The 22,224-nt window shown below is 42.1% G+C and overlaps 1 protein-coding gene across 7 annotated transcripts in view; it reads right to left on the reverse strand.

Annotated features, from left to right (window-relative positions):
* The window catches only part of AUH (AU RNA binding methylglutaconyl-CoA hydratase), a 202,068-nt gene that overhangs the window by 15,634 nt on the left and 164,210 nt on the right, over positions 1-22,224 (reverse strand). For 2 of the 7 annotated variants that reach the window (XM_075021075.1, XM_075021089.1), the window contains exon 14: positions 13,707-13,725. The exons of 3 other annotated variants lie outside the window; for them this stretch is intronic. The gene's annotated coding sequence lies outside the window, so the exon portion shown is untranslated. 2 more of the 7 variants (XM_075021069.1, XM_075021078.1) reach the window with 1 other exon arrangement.

Consider the following 22,224-nt stretch of genomic DNA (forward strand, 5'->3'; position numbering starts at 1 on the left):
TCTGTGTGTTAAACATTATGGTAAAGACTCTCTGGTCACATTCAATGGAGAGTGAGCTGAGCAGGCTCATCTCGCACACTGTGCTGTTGATCTGCCTTGACCTTAGTCACACTCCTCCAGCTTCATTCCTAAGCCTAAGCCCCTCTCCTTTCACAGGAGGCCTCATTTCATATGCAGGCTTTATTTCTCAAGTGTTGTGATGACCAAAGTCTCAAGCATACCAAGGGAAAAAATTACATTTTGAAAGAAAAATATTGATTTTTCCCTCACCACTTTAAGTCTCCTGCCTGCGAATAATGCACAGATTTATTTTTTTTCCCTTTCCAAAAGGATAGCAGATGGATATTTCACCCATTTTCAACCTGGTTAAACTCCCTCCCCCCCCGCCACCCGCCCCCAAAGCCTCTTTTCACCCCGATCTAAGGTCCTGCAGAGAGGCAGGAGAGTAAGGACTTTTCCATTCACTGTTATGGGCATCCTCCATGCTTTTCTGTCTGTGTATGTCTTTATTTCTAAAGCTAGAATTGCGGAAGGGATAGTGATAAACTATTCCTCTTGGTTTACATGTAACTGTTTAAGCTTTATCATTAATGTATGCAGGGGACATGTAAAAACAAGGTGGAAGTATATGCACGTGATCTCATATGATGAGACTCAAACCATCAGCTTGTCCTCAAAATCTAAATATTTTTCAGTATATCAACACTGCTAAACTCTGTCATGGACTGAATATTTCCACTGGAGGAAAATTTGATCCTTTAAATTAGTTAGAGAGCATATCAAGAGAGCCTCAACTACAAATTTCTGGCATCTCAGTTTGTATGAAATCTTTGTTCACACCCCAGCCCAGAAAAAGCAATAATAATTTGAACTGATATTACCCTGCTGTATTATAATACTTCAACATACCACATGTGGTACTGATATTACTGACAGAAAATAACTAGTGCAAGCCCAGTTGTTGCACTCCTTAATAGGCACCCTTCCTATGCTTTTCAGCAGTTTTAAGACTGTCATTCAGCTTACCTGAAGTACTAATGAAGCTCGGTGCAACAGACTGGATTACATTTTGCATAAAGGTTACAAAGCATAACGTGACTTGCACTCAGAGAGGGAGTACTGAACCTGCGGTGAGGAGAGGCATGAAATGAAGAGCTGGAGAAGGAGGGATGCTTACAGCCTTCAGACAAAGAAGAGTTTGCAAGGAGAAAAAAATGTTCTCCATATGTCTGTCCAGAAAGCTGCTGGCTTTCCTGCAGAATGGGATCGGTGTGAGGATAGGAAGCAACAGCCAAATCCCAAGAAAGGGTCTAGAACAGGGTGTCTGTCACAGTGCATGGCTCACTAACCACCAGCAACATCAGCCTCACTGGGGTTAGGCAATACCTACCAGAAGCAGTACCAAGCATTGCCTCTGTCCTGTTTCCTTCACAGAGAGCCCTGTTCCTCCCTGCACTAGTACAGGGCTGCTTCTTCGCTGGCTTGGCTATCTCCTGAAACGCTGGCGCTCACCAGAGCGGGAAGCTCGGTGAAGAATAGCGAGAGCTAACTCTAGCACCCCACGGGGCTGGGGAGGCAGCAGAAATCAGAGCACCAGCAGAGAAAAAAGGCTGAGAGGTACAGGATGTATGAAGAAAAAACAATCTAATTACAAGTGTAGACAAGGGACTAATTGCAAAAGCTAAACAATTAGACATGTATAAATTAATACTTAATTCATACCACTAGTGATAGTGATTAGCAATGCCTGTAAGAACTAAATATTTAGAAATAGACTCTTATTCACACAGAGAAATATCTTTCTGCATGGGCAGCCCAATTAATTATTACCAATGCGATTGCCTCGGTAGTTCAGATGTGACTACAACGGCCAAGGACTAACAGTCATTGCTATCTAGGCTGGATGTCAGCTGCAGACATTCATTCAACGAACTGTTGTAATGAGCTCAAAGTCTCTAGCAGACCCAGAAATGAAGAAAAAAATAGGGTGCTTTTTTTTACACAAATGCAGAAATCTAGCTTCCACTTCAGGAGGCCTGTGAGACACGCCGGGGTTGTGACCCTTACTGTGTGCCCCCTGCACAAAGCCCAGCGGGGCTGCCTTGCCAGGAGATCATGCAGCAGAGACGGAGCTGGATGTGAGGTTTGAGTAATCGCCTGCTTGGCCATCAGCTTAACCCTTGTTATCAAGGGCCAAGCAAAACTCTTAGCTCCATGAGCTGCCTTTGACTTTAGCGCTGTTTCCAACCAGGGGCAATACAGCAGCTACAAAGCACAAATGCAGCCCAGGGCTGCCTCTACTCACAGACTTGCACTGCGCTTTTCTTGCAGTTACATAAGGAATATGGCAATGTATAGAAACATGTCTACAGCGCACGTAGAGACACTCGCACTCCATAGTTTGATTATCTGTGCTGCTTAAAACACACACACACACACATTCACAAAATCCTTATTTTTCCCAAGTACTGTATTCAAATTAAATATTCATCTCCCTTAAAAAGCAATTAAATTTTACTGTCTAGTAATTTGCAAATCTAAACAGCAAATGTAGAAAAATAATTAGCATGGTAAGAAATCAGTTATTTCTCTGATAAGCTCATAAACCCTTTTAATTAAAATCACAATATTTTTAATTGCTAAAGGGAATATTTTGTTTATAATAGCAAACATTTCTAAGTTTTAATTTAAGTTCCAATCTAATATTGTGATAATTGAGAAATGGCCTCCAGGGGGCAACAGCATCCACCACACAAAATAATGTGCCTCTCCACGCTACCAAAGGATTTTCTTGCATGAAAATGTGTCTTCTTAGGATACAGGAAAGGTAAGTTGGCCTATACAAACTCTGACAAGTCTCCTGTGTGCATACATTGAGGGAAACAATTGCCATTCATTTAAAACCACACTTATTTAAAAAGATATTATTAATCAAGAAACAACAGTATACTTCCAGTAACTATGCATGCAAACTAAAATATAATTTCTAACCCAATGTATAAAAAGACGTGATTTGCTTTTTAAGCTTTCAGACATGTTATTTTGAAAACATGTAAAATACCTTAGAATTGCTGTATTGTATCACTTTTTCTGCCAACAGCAACCTAATGACATGTAAAGGATTTACAAAAATTAGGGGTTGACAAACCTGGTGGCCTGATAGAGGTCAGGTTGCCATCACTCCGTGTTCCCTAGTCCAGCCAGTAGTAAGGCTGAGCATAGGTATGTGCCAACATGGCCAACCACACATACAGGCATGCCTAGCCATCACGCAAACATCACCAACAGCCTGGTCCTGTTCCCTCACTGCTGGTCAGGACGATGGTCCACTAGTAGGGAATATATACACAGATATGCACAATATGGATCCCTCCAGTAGCTGGCTCCTGGAGCAGCCCAGGGGAGATAGGGTAGGGGCTCGGGTCTCTCACAGGGTTGTTGGGGCTCTCCACCCTCCCAGCGACATGCTGGTCTCCTCTGTCAGGCTGAGGAGCCACACATAATCACATAACCTAACAATCAGCACATCCAAGTTGTACATGATGGATGGTAAGAAGCACAGTCTCAGTGCTAGGCCACCAGCATTCATAAACCAGAAGAAATATTTTAAAGAAACCATTGAGTTTCTGTCTTGGGTACCTTTGAAACTGCCATCTCCTGGGGACATTGATCACAAGGTATTACTACCTGGCAGCCACTTAGTGGTAGCTGCCTGATACTAACTTTGTAAAATATTGTCCCTACTTCAAGTAATTGTCAGCACTGAAATCCACCTTTGCTACTACAGAAAAAAAAAAAAAAAAGCTATTCATTATTAATTATTTATTGTGCCATTATATTTAACAACCTAGTCAAGATCACGTTGCCTAACTTTCTGGGAAAGGAATTATCCCAGAAAGCCTAAAGAGCAAAACTACAAGGACACACATAGGACTGAAGGAGAGGAAAGGTAATGAATTTTACAAGTGTGGGCCCTATAAATTGACCTCAATTCTACATGTAAATGCAGGTACTCGCCTTGTGGAGGAGTACGAAATAAGAAGTAGCTGAAAAAACCCACCATCTAAAGGACAAAGCATATGGTCATATCTCCAGGTGCCATTTCTTAAAAATTAAAGGGAAAGATAATTAAAGCAGAACAAGACTGAAGGTAGGAGGAAATCACAGCAGTCGAGAACTTGACACTCAAGGAGACAGAACTCTCTTCCTTCTGGACACTGCCCTGAAGATCTGGACTGAGGTAGATGGTAGGAGGAGAGTCAGTTTAGCGCAGGAATGTGGTCAGATACTGTCACTTGTCTTTGATTTTCCCAGATGCTTGAGTAATATTGAGATCCAAAAAGCTCAGCTGCTACCTGAGTGTAACATTGCCCACTTGGCGACCTCTTGTTTCTGTTTTACGTTTCTCTTTGATGTCTACATGGCAGTCAGAATATAAACTTAAATTAAACTTTGTCATGTGTAACTTGGTAGTTTCATCCTGGATTTGAGATCCCAGTGGAATATTTTCCTTCATTTTGATCATAAAGAAGGAACTATATTTTGACAGACCTTTTAGCTTCCATTCATCATGTTGCTTTTGTAGTTTACCATGTCCAGGCTTGACTAAGCATTGATCAATCATCCATTGAGCACATGACTCAGACAGCATAAAGCACAATGAAAGCTGCGTTTCTCTGACTGCAGAAGATTTTAATAAAAGGAAACTCCTCTTTGAAGAATGCCAACTTTTTTCACCCTACAGTCAAAGGGAGGTCCAATCAACCTTAGAATAAAAAGAAGTCAAAATAACTATCTTCCTACATGTGAACTAGTATTTCAGAGTCCATTTTAAATGCCTTTAACTGAAAGAAATCAAAAGAAGTTGGATTAAGCATCAGTTAGCATGGTGTTAGTAAAGCTGTCCTCAACCAAATAAACATCATATGTAATTTGTTGTTGTTGTTCCTGTTATTTAAAAATGGAAATTTTTTAATTGTTGGAGGAGGGAAACTCTATGTCACATGATTATTTAAAATTATTTTTACATTTTTGTATAATTCTGTATAATAAAAACCACATACTACTTGGTTTTGTAAAAAAAACCAAAAGATTTCACAAGGATATATAAATGTATAATTGCATTAAGAAGAACATGGGATAATAGAGTCACAATATCAGTATATTCCTGTGTTACTTAATTAAATAAAAACTAAAGTAACCACAGTTTGTTCCAGGACCGAAAACATACTGGCCATTTCATTTTGAGAGGTATTCCATGGCTTTCTACTCTGCTAAATTGTGCCCAGTGATCTGCATTTTCATTCATTTATTTGTTCACAGGTAATGTTTCTTGTCAAGTTTTGATGAGTGCAAGATTTCATATTAAAGAAAAAAAAAAAGCACTTACTTTGGCATCAGCTATTAATGAACTGGTTTATATCATTTCTGACCTTTTGTAGCTAGATATTAAGATACATCAAAATAGTCCTTCATACATTGGATGAGAAAACCCACATCATTAAAAGTCTAAGAAACAAAGGAAAACAAAACCATCAGTAAAACCAAATCTCAATAACCAGCTAAACTGAGTAGAAATATGAAGAAATGCTGGCAGGTAACACAGAAAATCGAACACCTGAAGCTGTATGCCTTAAGGAAGAATGTGTCTGGGACCAGCCGCAGCTGTGAGGTTGTTCTCTTATACCTATTTAATAGCTGGAAAGTGGAAGCTGAGAACATCTTTTGTTACGTGTAAGTGATTGGGAGTGTGGGACTGTCTCGCAGGGCACGTCTGCACATATCACACATCAGTTGTCGTGACAGCACAAACTGTCCTTGCATCTAAGTAGACCATTACTGTGGGTTTTCCACCTGATGCTCACCAATGCAACTTGTCCAATCAACTGTGCAACTTGTTTATGTGATCTCCACCAAGGCTATTAAAGTGGAAGCTTTACTGGAAGCTCAGGCCCTGTGCAAAGCTTTTCCTCAGGAGAGCCTCCCCATTCATGTTTATTAATTATACTGGGTCCCAAAGCTCTTATTTTCTTATTATTTGCTTATTTAGTAAACTAGTATTGTAGGCTAATAGAAGAATAGCTATCTGATCGTGTCCTTTTGGAAATTATTAGTCTGATTTTTGTGGGTGTATCCTCTTTTTCATAAAATCTGGAAGCATCTGAAATTGTTTCTTAGCAACCCTTTTCAGTTTACCATTTCCTTCTATTCAGCTCCCAAAAGAGTGCTTCTAAAGCTGTAGTAACGTTGGCCATTTCAGAGAAGAAGCTATTATTTTTCCTCTCGTATGAATGGTGAGATCGTGCCCAGATACCACAGCCTGATAGGAATATTCTCCAGTATATTAAAAACTATCCTTGAAACAATGAAATACTTTTAAACTGAGATAATAGGTGAATTACTGGCAAGAATACTGATAACTGTATCTATTGTTCTTGGCAAGGACACAAGAGGAGAAGGACAGCTACTTCCTTATTGTTCTGTGTAGAAGAATTTTGTCTCAACCAAAGCTTAGACATTTATCTGAATCTACAAATTTACTTCTCACCTTGCTCATATACTTCTACCGCCTTGCCTTACCTACCCAGAGGCAGAGGACAGCTCAGTTATCTGCTGCACCATACAGTGGTGGTTACAAAGCCCTGCATAGTGGTAAATACCAAATCAATAGCATGAATTTTACACGTGAGACCAAATGACTTGAGCATTGCCCTCTTTGGATACCATAGGTTGCACAAAATATACATCACCCATACAAAAAGTGAAAGTCCTTCCAAATAGCTCAAGGCTACTGCACTGGTTCCTGTTTCTGTATTTTCCAGTTCCACCGTTCATCATGCAAAGAGTTACACACCATTTCAAAAGTGAGGTTTTTCACAGCATGCTCAGGCAGTGGTAAACCTGACTCTTTTAAGTTAATTTATAGTGCAATAGTAAAACAGGGCAGGACAGAGCATGCTACAACAGAAAATTGTGCCAGCAGAAGTCCGTTCACCCGTTAACTCCTGTGGAAAGGCCCTGAGACACACAATGGGCTGTTGATTAAGTAGAGTGAGTCTGCTGCTCACTCGCTGCCCAGAGTCCCTGCAAGGTCCGGTGCTCCCTTTTGTTGCCTCGTGCTCCTCCAAATTTAATGGGTGCCATGTACCATGGCACTGGTCAGTTTATCTATATATAAATACATTACGGTAAAAAATGTTAAAATTCTGTGTGCAGGCTTCAGCACATTTGGGACTTAAAATATTTCTGTCAACTCCAAATAAGTACATTACCAGAACCCTGCAATAAATGGTCTTTTTGGCTAGACACTTGACCTAGTCTACTCCCCTTCTGCTGTTTCACCAATACAAAAGGCACTTCACATTGCCAAGAAGAGGTAACCAGTTTGACATCCACCACAGGAAAAAAAAAAAACTCCTTCATACTCTTTGTGTAGCTGCTTTAGACATGGTCTCTGGCTGCAGTGTGGAAATTCAGGCAATGAACACCAGCATGACAAGGGGCAGTTATTATTGCATGCAACATAAAATGGCTTTTTTGGCACCTCTCTTTTGCCCCAGCTTCCAGCACAGAGAAATGCAACTGGAGTTTTGGCACACTTAGGCACCCATTGCTTAAATCATCTGATTTTCAGCAAGTTGTAAGACTAAAGATATACTAATATAAATCCTTCTTCTTTAATCACACTCATGTGTATGAACTGAAAATCCAAAGATCCATCAGAACCATTTAATCTGCAGGGAGTCTGGGATGAAACTGTCTTGGAGGACATTTGGCAATGCTTAGCTTGTTTTATTTGTTGAAACTGTGCTGTTCATACACACCCAGTCTCAGCCTTGCCCCCACTGCATCTGTTGATAAGGTTGGCATAGGGATCAGTAGTAGCAGAAGGAGGGCCAAAATGGACATGTTAATTGCCAAATCTGTAACTTATGTCACCTGTTAGGAAGTCCTGTGACACATACCAGCCCTGCAGGGAAGATGAGGTGTATCACACCATCATCTGACACAACCCAGCAAAGCCACAGATAGCATAGTGTCAACGTCAAGCAGCACCAGTCACTCAGATGGAACACAAGATGGAACAGATAGACAAACTGGATGCATAACCAGGGTTATGTCTGTATTTCTGCCCCTGCTACAGACATTTCACCTTTATCAGATCTCCAGAGACTGCTGTTGCACTTCAATAGGATATTAATTATAACTCCTCTCACTCTAACAGAAATTGTTGTCTCTGTGATGTCCCTCTCAAAGTTACAAAACTTTGAGGTGCAATGTTGTGTTTCTCTGACTTAAGACCTGGGCTTTCATATACAGCAGGAGGACACTTGGTGGCACTCATTCAACATCATTTTTACTTCCCATACTACAGAGTCTCTGGGTTAACCTAAACATGTGAAAAATTCCCCTTAATAAGTTTATCCCATGAACTCTGTCACTAAGACCAACTCCTGCCGTCAGTACTCAGTTTTGACTTAATTGTTAATGAAGTAAAAAATAATTTGTTTTGTGTAAAAGAAAACTAAAGATTAGTTTATGACAGTAAAATGATCACTAAATTAGAGCTGAGATGTTTTTGCCTACCAATTATTCTGCAAAATCTTCACTTTTTTGCTTGGATGGGTACCTGAAAAATTTAGTCCCTGTGTAATGTGCAGATTCCTTGTTCCTGCACGTTACTGTTCAGTGCAACTTGCATACAGCTGTTTATTTGAAAACAAACAACAACAACAACAAAAACCCCTGACTTGAACCATCTGGTAACCAAGACAGCTACTGAGAAAGAGACTACTGCAAAGGAGGCAGAGGGTTGCACTGGACTGTACCCAGTAGTCCTTCTAATTTATACTTCTGGGTGACTGCCATCTGCAACCCAATATTCATACTGTGTTTTGAGAAAGACACATGGGAAGCAGCAACACCCTAACCCTTTTAGATGAACAAATACCTATAACCCCTCTATAAAATCCTTCTTTTCCAGCAATTACCCCCGCATCTTATGGACAGTACCCTAAAGTCCTGCCAAGGACCACAGTCTTATCGCTGACACCTGGCGGTTTCTCCTATCAAAGCTGCTGAAAGATCTGACAGTCAGGAGGGGATTTGTTTATTACTCTTAACAGCAGGACGCTATTACATTAGCTAAGGATAATCCAACACCATTAGATAGCCCAAAGCTCGACTGAAGGTGCCTCCTTTGCGGGAGGGGGAAGATCAAGCCCAGATGTCCCTGCAGCTCTCCACTTACTGCACTCAAAATAAAATTTCTGCGAAACACAGGTTACAAATAGGTCAGTAGCCACTAGCAGCCAAGACATCCTCAGTGGGAAATGTCTCAAAGCAATGGAGCGCAGCCAAGCACACAAGACAGCCCGTCCTCTCAAAACACAGAAGCACCTGCCTTCCTCTAGAACAGAAAGAGGGCCCGTCCCTGTCATCTTTCAGCAACACAAGGGCCAAAAGAGTGACCCGCAGCTGTTACTCCTGGTCGCAGCACCCACAGAGCTTGAGTACTCCACGGATGCCCACTGGCCCTGAACCTACAAAATCCATGCTGCTGGGGAGTTCCTTTCCCAGCAGTTTTGCTTTTGTTCCAAGTTTTACCAGCTGCACTGGAGAAGCTTTAACTTCTTTGGACAAAGTGCCCGTTTCATTATCTGCGTGTACTTCCATGTACTTTGTTTGTGTAGTCAGTGGTGTTTATATGCTTGAGAAAATGCTTTGCTGACAAGTTCTGTACACTTTTCCAATAATCCAATAATCTTTATTAAAACCCAGCAGGCACTTTTCAAACCAAGCAAAGATTATTGTGCTCTGAAAGGTGTGTGCCCAACTCTTAATTTCAGAACATTGTACTTCTGGCCCGTTTAGGAAGAGGTTTATATTTAAAAATGAGACAGTATTATCTTCTCCCTTTCCTTCTTCCCTTCACTTTTATGCAACTAAAGGGCTTTTCTTCAGACATTCTTTTAAAAAGAGCGAAAAAAAAAGCCCCCACTGTTTTAGCAGAAAGACAGGAAGGCAAAGCGCGATCCTACAGTGAGTGACAATTAATCAGCTGAAAATCACACCGAGCACTATTTCACCGTGCTAAGCACACGCGCTGCTGCAAAGCACCGACATGTGCTCTTCACACCAAGCCAGCTCTCAGCGTCCGCTGTGCCGGACGCGGTTCGTCGCAATAATCGCACAGCCCTTCCCATACTGGAAGCGCGGGAGCATGAGTCACGAAGAAAGGCAGCGCCTTCCCAAATCGCTCTGACTGACCTGTCCCCTTCAGGAAGCTGGGGCTGCCTCGGACAGAAATGCCACCAGCACCATTTCTGTGCGCACCGGGAATTTCAGTTAACGTCGAATTTTATTATTGCCCGCTTTGCTAGAAGAGTAATTACTGGGAGATAACGGCCGGGGGGAAGCAAGCCCAGGGCAAGAACCACATGAACAGAAAGCGTGCTTCGGAGCGAGGCAGCCCGTCCCGGGCCGTACACTCTCCAGCAGTCGGTGCTGCGGGGACAGGCTGGTTCACGGCCCCGCCCGGCGACCCAGCGCCCCGCCCCGCCCCGCCTTCCCCCCGCACCTCCTCCCTGCGGGGGCGCGCAGCGGGCGCCCACCGCGGGGCGGGGGCATCTGCGCAGGCTGCGCCGGCGGGGACCGCTGCCTGCTCTCCGGAGGGTTAAAAAGCCTTCGAGCCCCCCCCCCCCCTCCCCCCGCGTGGGAGGGGGCCGGGCAGTATGAGCAGAAATGCAGAAAAAAGTAGGTCAGCTGTGCCCAGCGGCGTAGCGAGACGGGACGGGGGCGGGGGCTCGGGCTCGGGCTCGGGCTCGGGCTCGGGCTCTCCCTCTCCCTCGCCGGAGGCTGCAGGACCTCCGGCCCCGACCCCAGGAGCCTGCCGATAATTTGCTCCCGGGCATTAGCAGGTACTCTCATAGCATTTACAAGCCGATGGCTCTGCCGCTCCATACACATTTGTGTTTTCGTAAATACACAGACACGTTCAAGGAATTTTCAGGGGGGAGGCGCTTAAAATTAAAAGTGAAGCATAATTTGAAACTCTGCCTACACCACAGCTTTTACAATCAACTTGTGACACGCTTGGCACTAAACACTGTTTATGTCCGTAATTAATGCAGTTAATACTAGGTTAGTAGCTGTGGCAGTCAGCCACGTGCATCGCCTGGCACATGGGTGCCTTGCCCTGGCTGCAGAGACACACTTTCCTCTTCAGTGCACACGGACCGGCCAGTTCGAGCACATCTGGAACCAGTTTAACTGGGGCCTCCCTCCAACGCAGCACTCAGCGCTGCCAGTGTATTCTTTCAGTCAAAACGCTCTAAAAAGGGGAGAAGGAATTAGGACAAAAATGGGAGTGGGAGCGGATGAAAAAAAAAAGGGGAGCGCAAGGCTCTTTCCAAACAAAACCACCCTGCTGCAGCAGGTTTCATAGCCTGCCGGAACAGGACCCGGCACCAGGGAGCCCCTAACCAGGCCTTTGTAACCAGTTCAGTGAGTTCTTGTTTCTCCTGTGTCTCCAAGCAGTTGGACATCTCAGAGTGCGTTACCCACCTGCGGCTGCTGCGCAGCGTCTGTCGTCCCCACCTCGTGAGGGACAGTGGCAATGCTGTTCTCAGCAGAAGGCGGTTCACCTAAGGGGTACTGCATTGTACACCCACCAAGCATAAGCACGCAAGCCCAAGTAACACACGGATGTTTTCCAAAAAAAGGCTTTCTTAAGACAGAGACACCATGTTGCAATGGGAGGATGAGCATCTCACGAGTGGGTTGCAAAACCTCATTTCTACTTTTGGGGCTGGAGGTGAATTTTGAAACTGCATTTTTACAAGTTCAAAAGCTCTAGCAAGACTTCTGCAGGCAAGTTCAAGGCTTTCTTGGGAAAGCAAGCATTTTCAAACATTTTGCCTATGTCTAGGCATATGTCTGTGTACCTACTAATTAATGCATCAGGCACACTAGTGTCATAATGTGCCCTGTTTTTCTTCTGTGGTTGCTTACAACTTCAGTGAGAGGAGAATAAAATGTGCAAATCAGTCATGCATTAAGTAACGTCACTATCATCTATCACGTGTTTGTTCACTAATCCTTTCCCCCAAGGAGAGAAGCGTTTGGTTTGGGATTTTACACGCCCCTAAACATTTATGCCAGAAATGTCAAGGTCAAAGAAAGGTGCTCTTCACTTGCAGCAGGAGCTGGTGAAATCTGAGATAAGCTCCCAGAGGAAAGGAAGCCTACTTCACAGCCATGGCTTGGCCATCGAAAACAAATGCCTTCTGCACAGATATACATCATCCTTTATCTGGAGGGCTACCTCGTGCCAGAAGAACATCCCTGTCAACCCTCATCCTTTAACCCAATTCTTCAGATAGTCTGAGATGATCTGTCATATCAGTTCCCGCTTCCCTTGGCATGGTTACGTTAGAGGCAAACTCTGTATCTCATTTCTGTTCAAGCCCAGTCCACAAAATACCAGAGGAGTAGCTTCTTCAATAATATTTTAATCAAAATCATAAGTATTCTCTTACTTTGCACTGACCAAATGGGAAAATTGAGTTTTTTGGATTTTTTAATTAAGTTACAAATTCATTAAAGGGAATTACCACTTCACAGGGTACAAAAGACTGCATGTGTCTGCGGTTACTTTTCTCCACATTTCTTTCTTTAATTGCATTCTTGGTCACCCATTACTGCTTTTTCACCTCCTGCAAGCTATAAGCAAAAGCGTAGCAAATACATTGCAACACATGCTTGAAAGGGTGCTATTCTTTCCTGTTTCAAAGTTTTAGAAGTAACTTCAATCCACAAGCCTCCAAAATTCACAAAACCAAAATAAGTGGCTTTTTACAAAAAAAGATCAGTTACTCATCTCCAGTGAAAATGATCTTCAGGTGAGACACTTTTCATTTTGACATGCTTAAATACCACAGAATTAATACTGCATACAGATGACAAAAGGGACACACTCTCACCAGCAATTAAAAAAGAAATCATCTAGCAATGGAAAAATGCAAGTGCAAGGAAAAGGACTGTGTTCAAACAATGCAAGGATTATGAGGAAAGAATCTTCTACACCTATTAAAGGGAAATGGCATCCTAACCAGGATGCAGTCATCAGGTATATTACAGTGATATTTTATCTCCTAAATAATGAAGAAGGGGGATTAGGTGGAGTCCCTGTTCATTGTTGAGTAAATGGTAAAATGGTTGGTAAAAACAAGCTGTCCTGGTTTCAGCTGCCCACCTTTTTTCCATCATCACAAACTCATATTTAGGAAGGCAGGATAGTGTAGAATGACAACTTGTGCTGTTGGGTGCCTTGCTATACTATTCAGCAAGGGAAACTTCCCACTGTTTAAAATGTCTTTTCTAACCATTTTGCCGTCGAATCAGAGTGTTTCAGCGTGGTGCTTAGCCCCACTGTCCCTGATTCTTTGGGGCAGGGATGGGCTGACCAAAGCCAATGGAGATATGCATTATTTAGCAGGTTTCTAAGTAGTTTTCCTTGGACTTGCTGCTATTCATTATACAACATTTTAAGACTTTGAAGATGGAAATGCACAAAGTTGAGAATGGACATGGAATACATATGGTTTTATCATTCAAATCATTGAGTGTCAATTACCATCACTATACTAACGAGGTCAGTCAGCCATGCTCTTCCACTTGCAGCTGGAGGGCACTGATTGCAGATGTAGTTCACTTGGATGACTCCTTGTGGGAAGAAATACATGGGAAGCCCTGGTTTCAATACGGTGGTGAAGATTATGGACATCGTTACAATCAATTGGCAGAGAGATCATTTTAATTTATAATGAAACCTAAGAGTAAGTTTGATGCATTTATGTGTTCATAGGGAGCATTTCTCTCTGCTCAAGTGGATGCAGTGTGCTTCATTTCTTAGCAGTGTGTTCAGGAAGAATCAATGAAGAGGAGAGTGAGCTGAAGAACACCTAGGTAATCGTCAGCAGTGAAATGTGGAAGGCGAACAATACCACCACTCACAGCCAGATTACCATAGTCATGGCATGCCTCAGAGCAAGCACTGCCTGTGGAGGTCAGTGAAGAGTCAAACCGTGCCTTATCAGCAGAAAGAAGGGGGAATTTTAGTCCCTTCCTACTTCTTCACCCTCTGTTTCCTCAGATAAGCAGGAGTTATGAGAACTAAGGATCATTATAAGATAGTCTTTGACCCACAATATAGAACAATTGCCCCGTTAGCTACAATTGTGTTAACTGGGTTCTGCTACACATTGTGTGGGGTAGAGCTCACTAAAATGAGTGCCTTCAGTCATTTGTTGACTAATGCAGTCTTTGTGGCCAACTTAAGCACGTTCCACTGCAAATGCTTTTGATAACGCTCTTATAAAGGCTTGTGAATGTCAGTGTAGGAGGGCAAAATATTTTGAGCTGCTCAGCTTCACTTTATAAATATTTTTGGAAGCCACCAATGTGAAATGTTCCATTCACATTCAGCACTGAAAAAAATAATGGCTTCTTCTAAAACAAAGACACATCTGTCAGTGCAGTAGAGTATATGAATTTACGCAATCTGCAGCACAGAAAAAGTACTTTCTCAAACAAATTAAGTTGAAGCAGGCAGAGAAAGAACAGCATGAAGCTCTCTATGCAATGTCAACAATAATTAACAGAGCACTTTATAGTCTGCCAGTGCTTCCCATGAGTAAGGTACTCTCAGATATTTGGTATGAGCAGGCTGCCCTCCTGTTCCTCTGCTCCTGGAACCCAAAGCCACAAGTGTTAGCTTTTAGCAGCTAGCCTATCATTAACTTTTTAAATGTTGTATGCTACCCAACATTTTCCCTTAGAAGGACAAAGGGCAGAGGGCAAGACAACACTGTTGCAACTGATGCAGGGATTCATGGGGTTTGTTTCGCCTTGTCATACTGGGAAATTTGGGGTTTTTTTCTTCTTTCTCAGGTACATCAAAATGAAAAAACCAACACATTGCACCACACACAGGGTCTGTTAATCTCTTTATTCCCAAGTTTGCCTGTTGATAACTTGGGAGAAGGCAGCTTCCTTGTTTCCTTCACAGATGCGTGCAACATTTGGAAGTTTTCTTCAACTCCTACTGATTCTCCAGGGATGCAGACTGCAGACATTTTGCAGCAGGGAGTCTGAGGCCACCTGTGTACAAAATGCAGAATGTGGGTCTGCTTTCGCACACAGCACTGTATTGCTCCCATAATTCTGATTTAATTGTGCTGCCTCTACATGTACTTATGGATTAAATTTCCAGTATTGCTACAGAATGGGGCACTCCTGCCATCTTTCTCTCTTTACAGATGGCAAAACTGCAGCCTTGTCTAGAGCAGAGGGATTTCCACAAGTTTTTTCCTTCTAGACTGATTGTGACCGATTTCTTCCACATAGAAGAGTGCTCACACAGTTGTCAGGGAGACAACTGTTGGCACAGCTTTGCCCTGGTATTTGGAGGGCTTGGCCAGTCAATTGCTTTTCAGTGGATTGTGCATTCATGCAGATGCAGCACGCTGGCAGACTGACAGACCTGACTTTTTCATTTGCCAGTTTGAGCTCACGAGCATGCACTACCTCCAAACTACAGCTGCGAGAGGTGGCCAGCATATCTCAGCTAGTGTTATTTGAACTAGTTTGAGCAGCAGCACAGTACAAACCTGGTGACCAAAAGTCATGTGCAGCCAATGTGAGACACAGGACTTATTTGGAAGGTTGGGCTGCACTGTGTATATTGCTGCTAGTAGCTCAGCTGGTTGTTCAAACTAATCCAGGCCAAGATAAAACACTGTAATAATGCTTCTGTGATGCTGGCATCCTTCGTACAGTACAGCCGTGAGCCCAGAAATTCCCATCAGCCTTCAGCCTGTGCCATTGCCTGCATCTCCTCTGTGGACCTCAGCACTTTCTTCCTTCCCCTCCTGCAAGCTGTGACCAAACCTAAATCAAAACCAGCCATCATGTCCCCTGAATCGGTGTAAAGGTTGAAAACAAGGATAATAAACTTTGTACCAGCTGAGGCTAATTAGCGTGCAGCCAGTCATTTATGATTAAGCCATGCAAAATGTGGTAGTAGCACAAGAGCTGAATGCCATAGTACACAGCAAAGGCCCAAGGCACAGAGAAGTGACTTGCCCAGTTTGACACAGCCATTCAGTGACAGAGTTAGAAAAAGGCTGCTCAGTTCTCTCTCAAAACAGGTCTAATCTCTAGATCATACTTTGATCTTGCTTTACCAGCAGAAAATAAAAATTCCTCTGTTCGTGCTGTAAGTCATTACAGAAATTACTTTCAAGTTACAGACTCACCATTATCACAGCACTGCTAGATCAAACAAAAAGAGGGCAGTAGGAGAGGAAAAGAAGGGTTACTTTGTGTCATTTACTTCCACAGTCTGCTCAACAAAGCCAAAAAGGAAAAACATATTTTTTTTTAGACAGATGCCTTTTACAACACATCAAACACTTCTCATGGGCGTATGTCAGAGACATTTTACTACAAAGGCTTTGTCCTTTGCATTCATGACAGCCCGGGTGTTTATCAGGATTTTCCATTCCCTAAATTCAAGATCAAATTGGGATCTGCATTAAGATAGCAGAAGAAGTACATCAACAAAGTCCAAAGTACAAAATCATTAGTGAAAAGAAAGCATTAAGTCAGCATGTTCCTGTGCTAAGGCTGCAGTGGGGGGAGTTTCTATCATCACAAAAGGAATGTCTGGAGAAGGAAACAGCCTATTTTCAATGTGCTGGCTTTGGAGGAAGCAAATATGAGGAAATAATTACCTGTTCTAATGGATTTTACTGCTACTAAATGTTTAAGTCCTCCATGCAAAGCATGTGGCCCCAATGTCACAAAGACAACAGTACTATTTACTACATAACATCACATGCATATATTCTGTTCTCCGCATGCCCGCAGCAATGCTCTGATTTGTTTATTCATAAGTGCAGTTTGTAATTCTCTAAATTATCAAGCATAACGAAGAACACTACACAGAGACAAACTACATTTAACATTGCTGCACACTCTTCCACTCTTAGGCCAAAACTCAACAGCATCTTTCATTTCTTCCCTCCTTCCCCTGCCCACGGGTATGCACAATCTCAGCCCCCAAAATACTACAGGGGCCTTCCAAAAACTCTAGCATCCTTCCTGGGTGAGGTGTTGTCCTTTCCAGGAACAAACCAGGCCCATGACTGTTGTGCTAAGACAGTACTCCCAGCCTCTCTGCAGGCAATACGAGGATGGCAGATGATGGCTCATGCCACCCCAGCAGGCTGATCTGCTCCACTCCCTGGGAATGGCCAGGCCTGAAGGTTTGCCATCCTCCAAAACCCATCAGCAACAGTAGAAGCACCAAACACCTGTCCCCAAACCCAGCACCTCCAGTCTTTTCACTTTTCACTTTTCACTGAGCTCCCACAAGATGTTCTGTCCCCTGAGACCACTGTAGGTTTAGATACTTACTTGAGAGGAAATTTCATTGTGAGCCAGAAGGACAGTGTGCTCTTACACTTAGAGCAGAAAAAGAGGGTAGGCAGAAAGAACAGAGATGCCTGAGGTCACTTCCTTTGCTTCTGTTTGGAATATAAAAAATGTCACAATTCTTCTCTACGCCAATTCTGTTGTACATTGGAGTAATTGGTTTCCAGTTCTAGTGGGCGATCTTGATTTCTCAAGAAGGTAAGCCATCAGGTAATCCTACACTTACTGTCTGGCTCCTACCACCATTGCCACTGTGTAGTCTTGTACAGCATTTTTCAAATACTGGCACATCAGTTCATGCAATGTCCTTGCTTCCACCACCACTGAATGAATGAACCCATCCATCAGGCTCCAACAAATTTGGGTAGCTGTATCCATAAAGAACAGGACTCATATTTGTTACTGGTAGCAGTAACACCTTCCCCAGTGAGTTTGAACAGTCTCCCCCTCCAGGTTAAATCAAATGGCTCTTGCTCTCCCTCAGAGATGGCAGTGGATGGATGCACCACCTCAAAACTCCCACCTCTCGGATCATATAATGCTTATGTGAAAATGGTGGGTAAGCTCCTAGCAGCTCTTCCAGTTCAAAATGGGCTGGGGAATAGCAGCATGTTAATTTTCTGGCAACAATGGTGGACCTATAAAATTAATGACAGCCTCTACAGCTATTCCCACCTATTCTCAGAGCAACATATGTATCAGATACATACCCACCCATGAATCTACCTGTGATGGTAATTCAAACTATAACGAAAAAAACCCAAACCAAACCAAACCCCAGCCTTTCCTGCATAGGGAAAAAAGTGTAAAAGAGCAGGTGGGAATTTTGTCTGTTTTTACATTACACTTAATTGGGCCTTCCATAACACATGTCCAAAACAGGACAGATGTGTCAGCAGCAGCATCAACACAAGGCTGATACTGACCAGAGATATTGTAATATATGAAGATGGAGAAAGATAAGGGTGAGTCAGCAGAAGATGTTTGTCTTCTATGCAGTGTCCTAAAATTTGGCTCTCTATTACAGGAAATTACACTAATATTTGAATCACTGTTCTGTACACATCATCATTCTGTACAGAAGTTTTCCATGGTGAGGAAGTCATCATTAGGCTTTACAATTTTATGCTACAGTTTTATTTCAAAACATGTCCCAGAGCATCCAGCTGACCCTGTGCAGGAAAGTATTTGAAGTACATGTGACTTCTATTCTCTCCAGTAAAAACTCTGAGCAAGACACTCCAGGGATACATGCAACAACCCTTCCATATTCTACCTGGAAAAGGCAAAATAGTTTGTGACTATTCTCTAACAAAACATTACAGAAAAGAAGATGAAAAGAAGTGGAAAGTATCAGTGGAATGCTCATAAAATGGAGATTTATCTCATGACAAATGCACTAAGATTGCCTGGAATTTTTCTGAGATATTTTTAATTTTTTCCACATAATTTGCTTGTTAGTGGTCGTATTTTCAGAAGGAATAATCTCATTTGAAAATGCTTACATTATGATTAGAATTACTAAGCTTGCTCTGCTCCGGAAACTTTAAAAAAAGTCCTGGCAAATTACCGTTAAAAAAGTCCCCAAGATTTTAGAGGTTGAGGGGGAGTTAATTCAAACTCAGCTGTAGCAAAACATGTTTAAAATTTATTTCTTTTAACGGCCATTAAATGTTGAAAGTGCAGTACAGGAGATACGCTGATAATAGAAAAATCCTCCCTTTTGTGAATAACAACAGTAATGAGGCACTATTGCACAAGGGGAAAAAGAAGATAAGCATTTCATCGTGGATATTCTTCCCCTTGGACAATATGGCCTTTGGCAAACTGTGATGTTACCCAGGTCTTTAAATAGTGACGTTTCCAAACAAAAGGTTGGGAAAAAAAATTGATGAAAATATGTTTATAATTAAGGATGGAGCTTGGAAGAAGCCCAACAATGAAAGCAATTCTTGTTTTCTAACCTGGAGAACAAGCTTTCTGTAAACACTCACAGTGAAGGAGATTACCACAGTAATGAAGCAAAGCAATGAAGTGAAACAGGGTACACATACTATACTTGAAAACGTTTCAGACTTTCAGCTATTCTCAGCCAAGACGCAAGCTATCTAGCACAGATAGATTTGGGATGTAACGTCAGTGGAAGTCTGGGGAGACAGTCTTGATGTTACATCAATACAGCTCCACGCTCCCAAAACGATCCTGCTTCCTTCCACAGCTACTCCTGGGTGGAAACATTTCTACTATCTTTCCAGTATCCCGTAAGTCAGCACTGCACAGAGTGAGGTAGCTGATTTGCAGTTGTTCTTTTTAGCATGTGCTGGTTTTACACATTCACTGCTAGTTCTCTGATTGAGGCTTTAGCCTAGCTATGCTGAAAAAAAAAAAAGGTGGGTTGGGTTTTGCAAAAGCCAAACCAAAGCTGTTTCAGTTCCAGGTCCCATTTTTTTCTGAACCCTGAAAGTTAAAGCCTGGGTGGTTTGGGTAAGTGCTTCTAATTCTAGCATACCCCTATTTAAATTAAGAGGGAGGATTTGTTTTTAAAAACCTAAAACTAGGATGGTCTGGAACGAAGTCTCTGAAGACATTTAGGGAGAATTCAGATAAGCAGTCCCATTCCTCCCCCACCCCTTATATCTCTCATGAATTTTTATCCTATCCCTTCCTTGCTTTCTATCTCTCAGATATTGTTTGCTTCCCCTCAATTTCCAATGGAGCTTGAAATTAGATTTCTTTTACTTCCTTGTTCGCAAAGAAAGCTCTGAACCACACATCTTTGCATAGGTTAACTCCCAGACTGAGTCACTGAGTTACCTTCCACGTCTGTACCTGAATTGGTTGAAACCATGCAACAGAAATCATCATGTATGCCTTTTTCCATCTCACACTGTCATTATTTGATTTTTGGAAGGAAAATTCTGATTTTAGTTGGACAGAAATAGAACAATCTAATTGTAATAGTTTTAGTCTCAATTTATGACAGCAGGAATTGGCCCACAGTGTGACTCAAGACAGAAACAGTATTCAGTGTCACAATTTATAACTTCATCAAGAGTTAACTTGGGAACTGCAAGCTGGCAGCAATAATTCGTACATTGCTGCACACTGTGTTTTCATCATTTCTGTTGATACTGGCAAAACGCTTGTTTTGGCTTTCTGCATGTTGCTGTCATTAGTATAATATAGTATAGCCACTCAGATATATTTAGGGGAAGGTCATTTTTATTCAACTGATTATGTACTGGGATGTTAAATAAACAAGCAAGTTAAAGACATCAGCAATCCCACTCCTTGATCCATGCCAAAGTGAATTCTAAAAGCTGGTTGGTTCAATTAGAGGAAAAGTCAAGCAGTGATTATTTCAGTTGGAGGAAAGAGGACATTACATTTCCTTTTACTTCAGGATTACCTGGAACGCTACTCCTTGATAATGGCTAAATACATCCATAAGGCTGGACGTGTTCAAAGACAAGCTAGAACATACTTGGTAACTATGACATGAGCAAGATCCTGTTCATAACAATGAAAATTTCCTATTGAGATTTCACCAAGCAGAAAGTACAGAATCATGACTATTTATTTACAGCTGTTTGGAGTGCCCTTCCAATGCACAAAAGGACATTGTCCTTGAAAATGATATTTGGGGGCAAGTAAATGTCCATTTTTTTTCATTTTGCAAGTTTGTAACCATAGAAGTTACAAAACAAGTCTCTTTTGAGAAGTACTCATCTTTTACGCTCATTAGATTGCAATCCAGCGATGACTGAACATGATATTTAAACAGTAGTGTTTTTGCCAATGAGTTACATGATCAACACGAACTGCTAATGTTTTCTATTCTAAACCTTCTCAAAATGTCAAGTGTTCTTGTCAGCTGAGTGGAAGTGGCATAAAAGTAACTTTTGAAGTTGCTGTTGATGAGATACCCTTGGGGAACTTAGTACATATACTGAAATCATATTCACAATATGCTCTAATCTCCCCTGCTGCAAAAGGACTAGGCTCTTAACTCTCATTTCCATTAATGGCAATGTAGCACAGCCTGGGTCTTCCTTCCAAAAAAGACACTGGGCATTCTCAAATAACACAAGTCTTATTCCTGATTTTTTTCAAGCTGTAAGAAAATAAAAATATAAAATAAACTAATGAAATTACTTTTGAAAACCTAGACTTGGTAACTAACTGTTACAACCTCCATAACTGCAGCACTGTTAATTTTTATTTTTTTTACACAACAAATCACCAAAACAGCAAAGAAATTCACAGTTGCCTGATTCACACTGGCTGTAGCAGACTCACTGATTCTTCAATGCCAGTTTATTTTGTGAGTTAAAACATCTTTCTGATGTTTTAACATCTTTCTGATGTTTCTGATCTAAGGTAAGAAAGACAGTGCATCACCTGATGTCCTTGCCAAGGATGCACATGACCTGGGTTCATTCCCTGCTCACCCACGGTTATCGCATGTGACCATGGAAAAGTCATACAGAGCTGTTTCCACTAACGTACTGAGGCAAAACTTTGACGTGCCTGCCCAGAGGTCTCGCAGCCTTGCTTAGGTACCTCCAGAGCTCTGTTGGCACTTGCTGGTTACAGTTGCCCTTCATTGATTTTACTCTACTGCTCCAAGAAGGACCATGGGCTTCCAGGCTTTTGCCCCAAAATAGTGCTGATGGTGGCTGTTACACTATTTACAGCAAAAGCTATGAACTACTTTGCTTCTAA

Source organism: Buteo buteo, chromosome Z (genome assembly GCF_964188355.1).
Source record: "Buteo buteo chromosome Z, bButBut1.hap1.1, whole genome shotgun sequence".
NCBI classification, from domain to species: domain Eukaryota; kingdom Metazoa; phylum Chordata; class Aves; order Accipitriformes; family Accipitridae; genus Buteo; species Buteo buteo.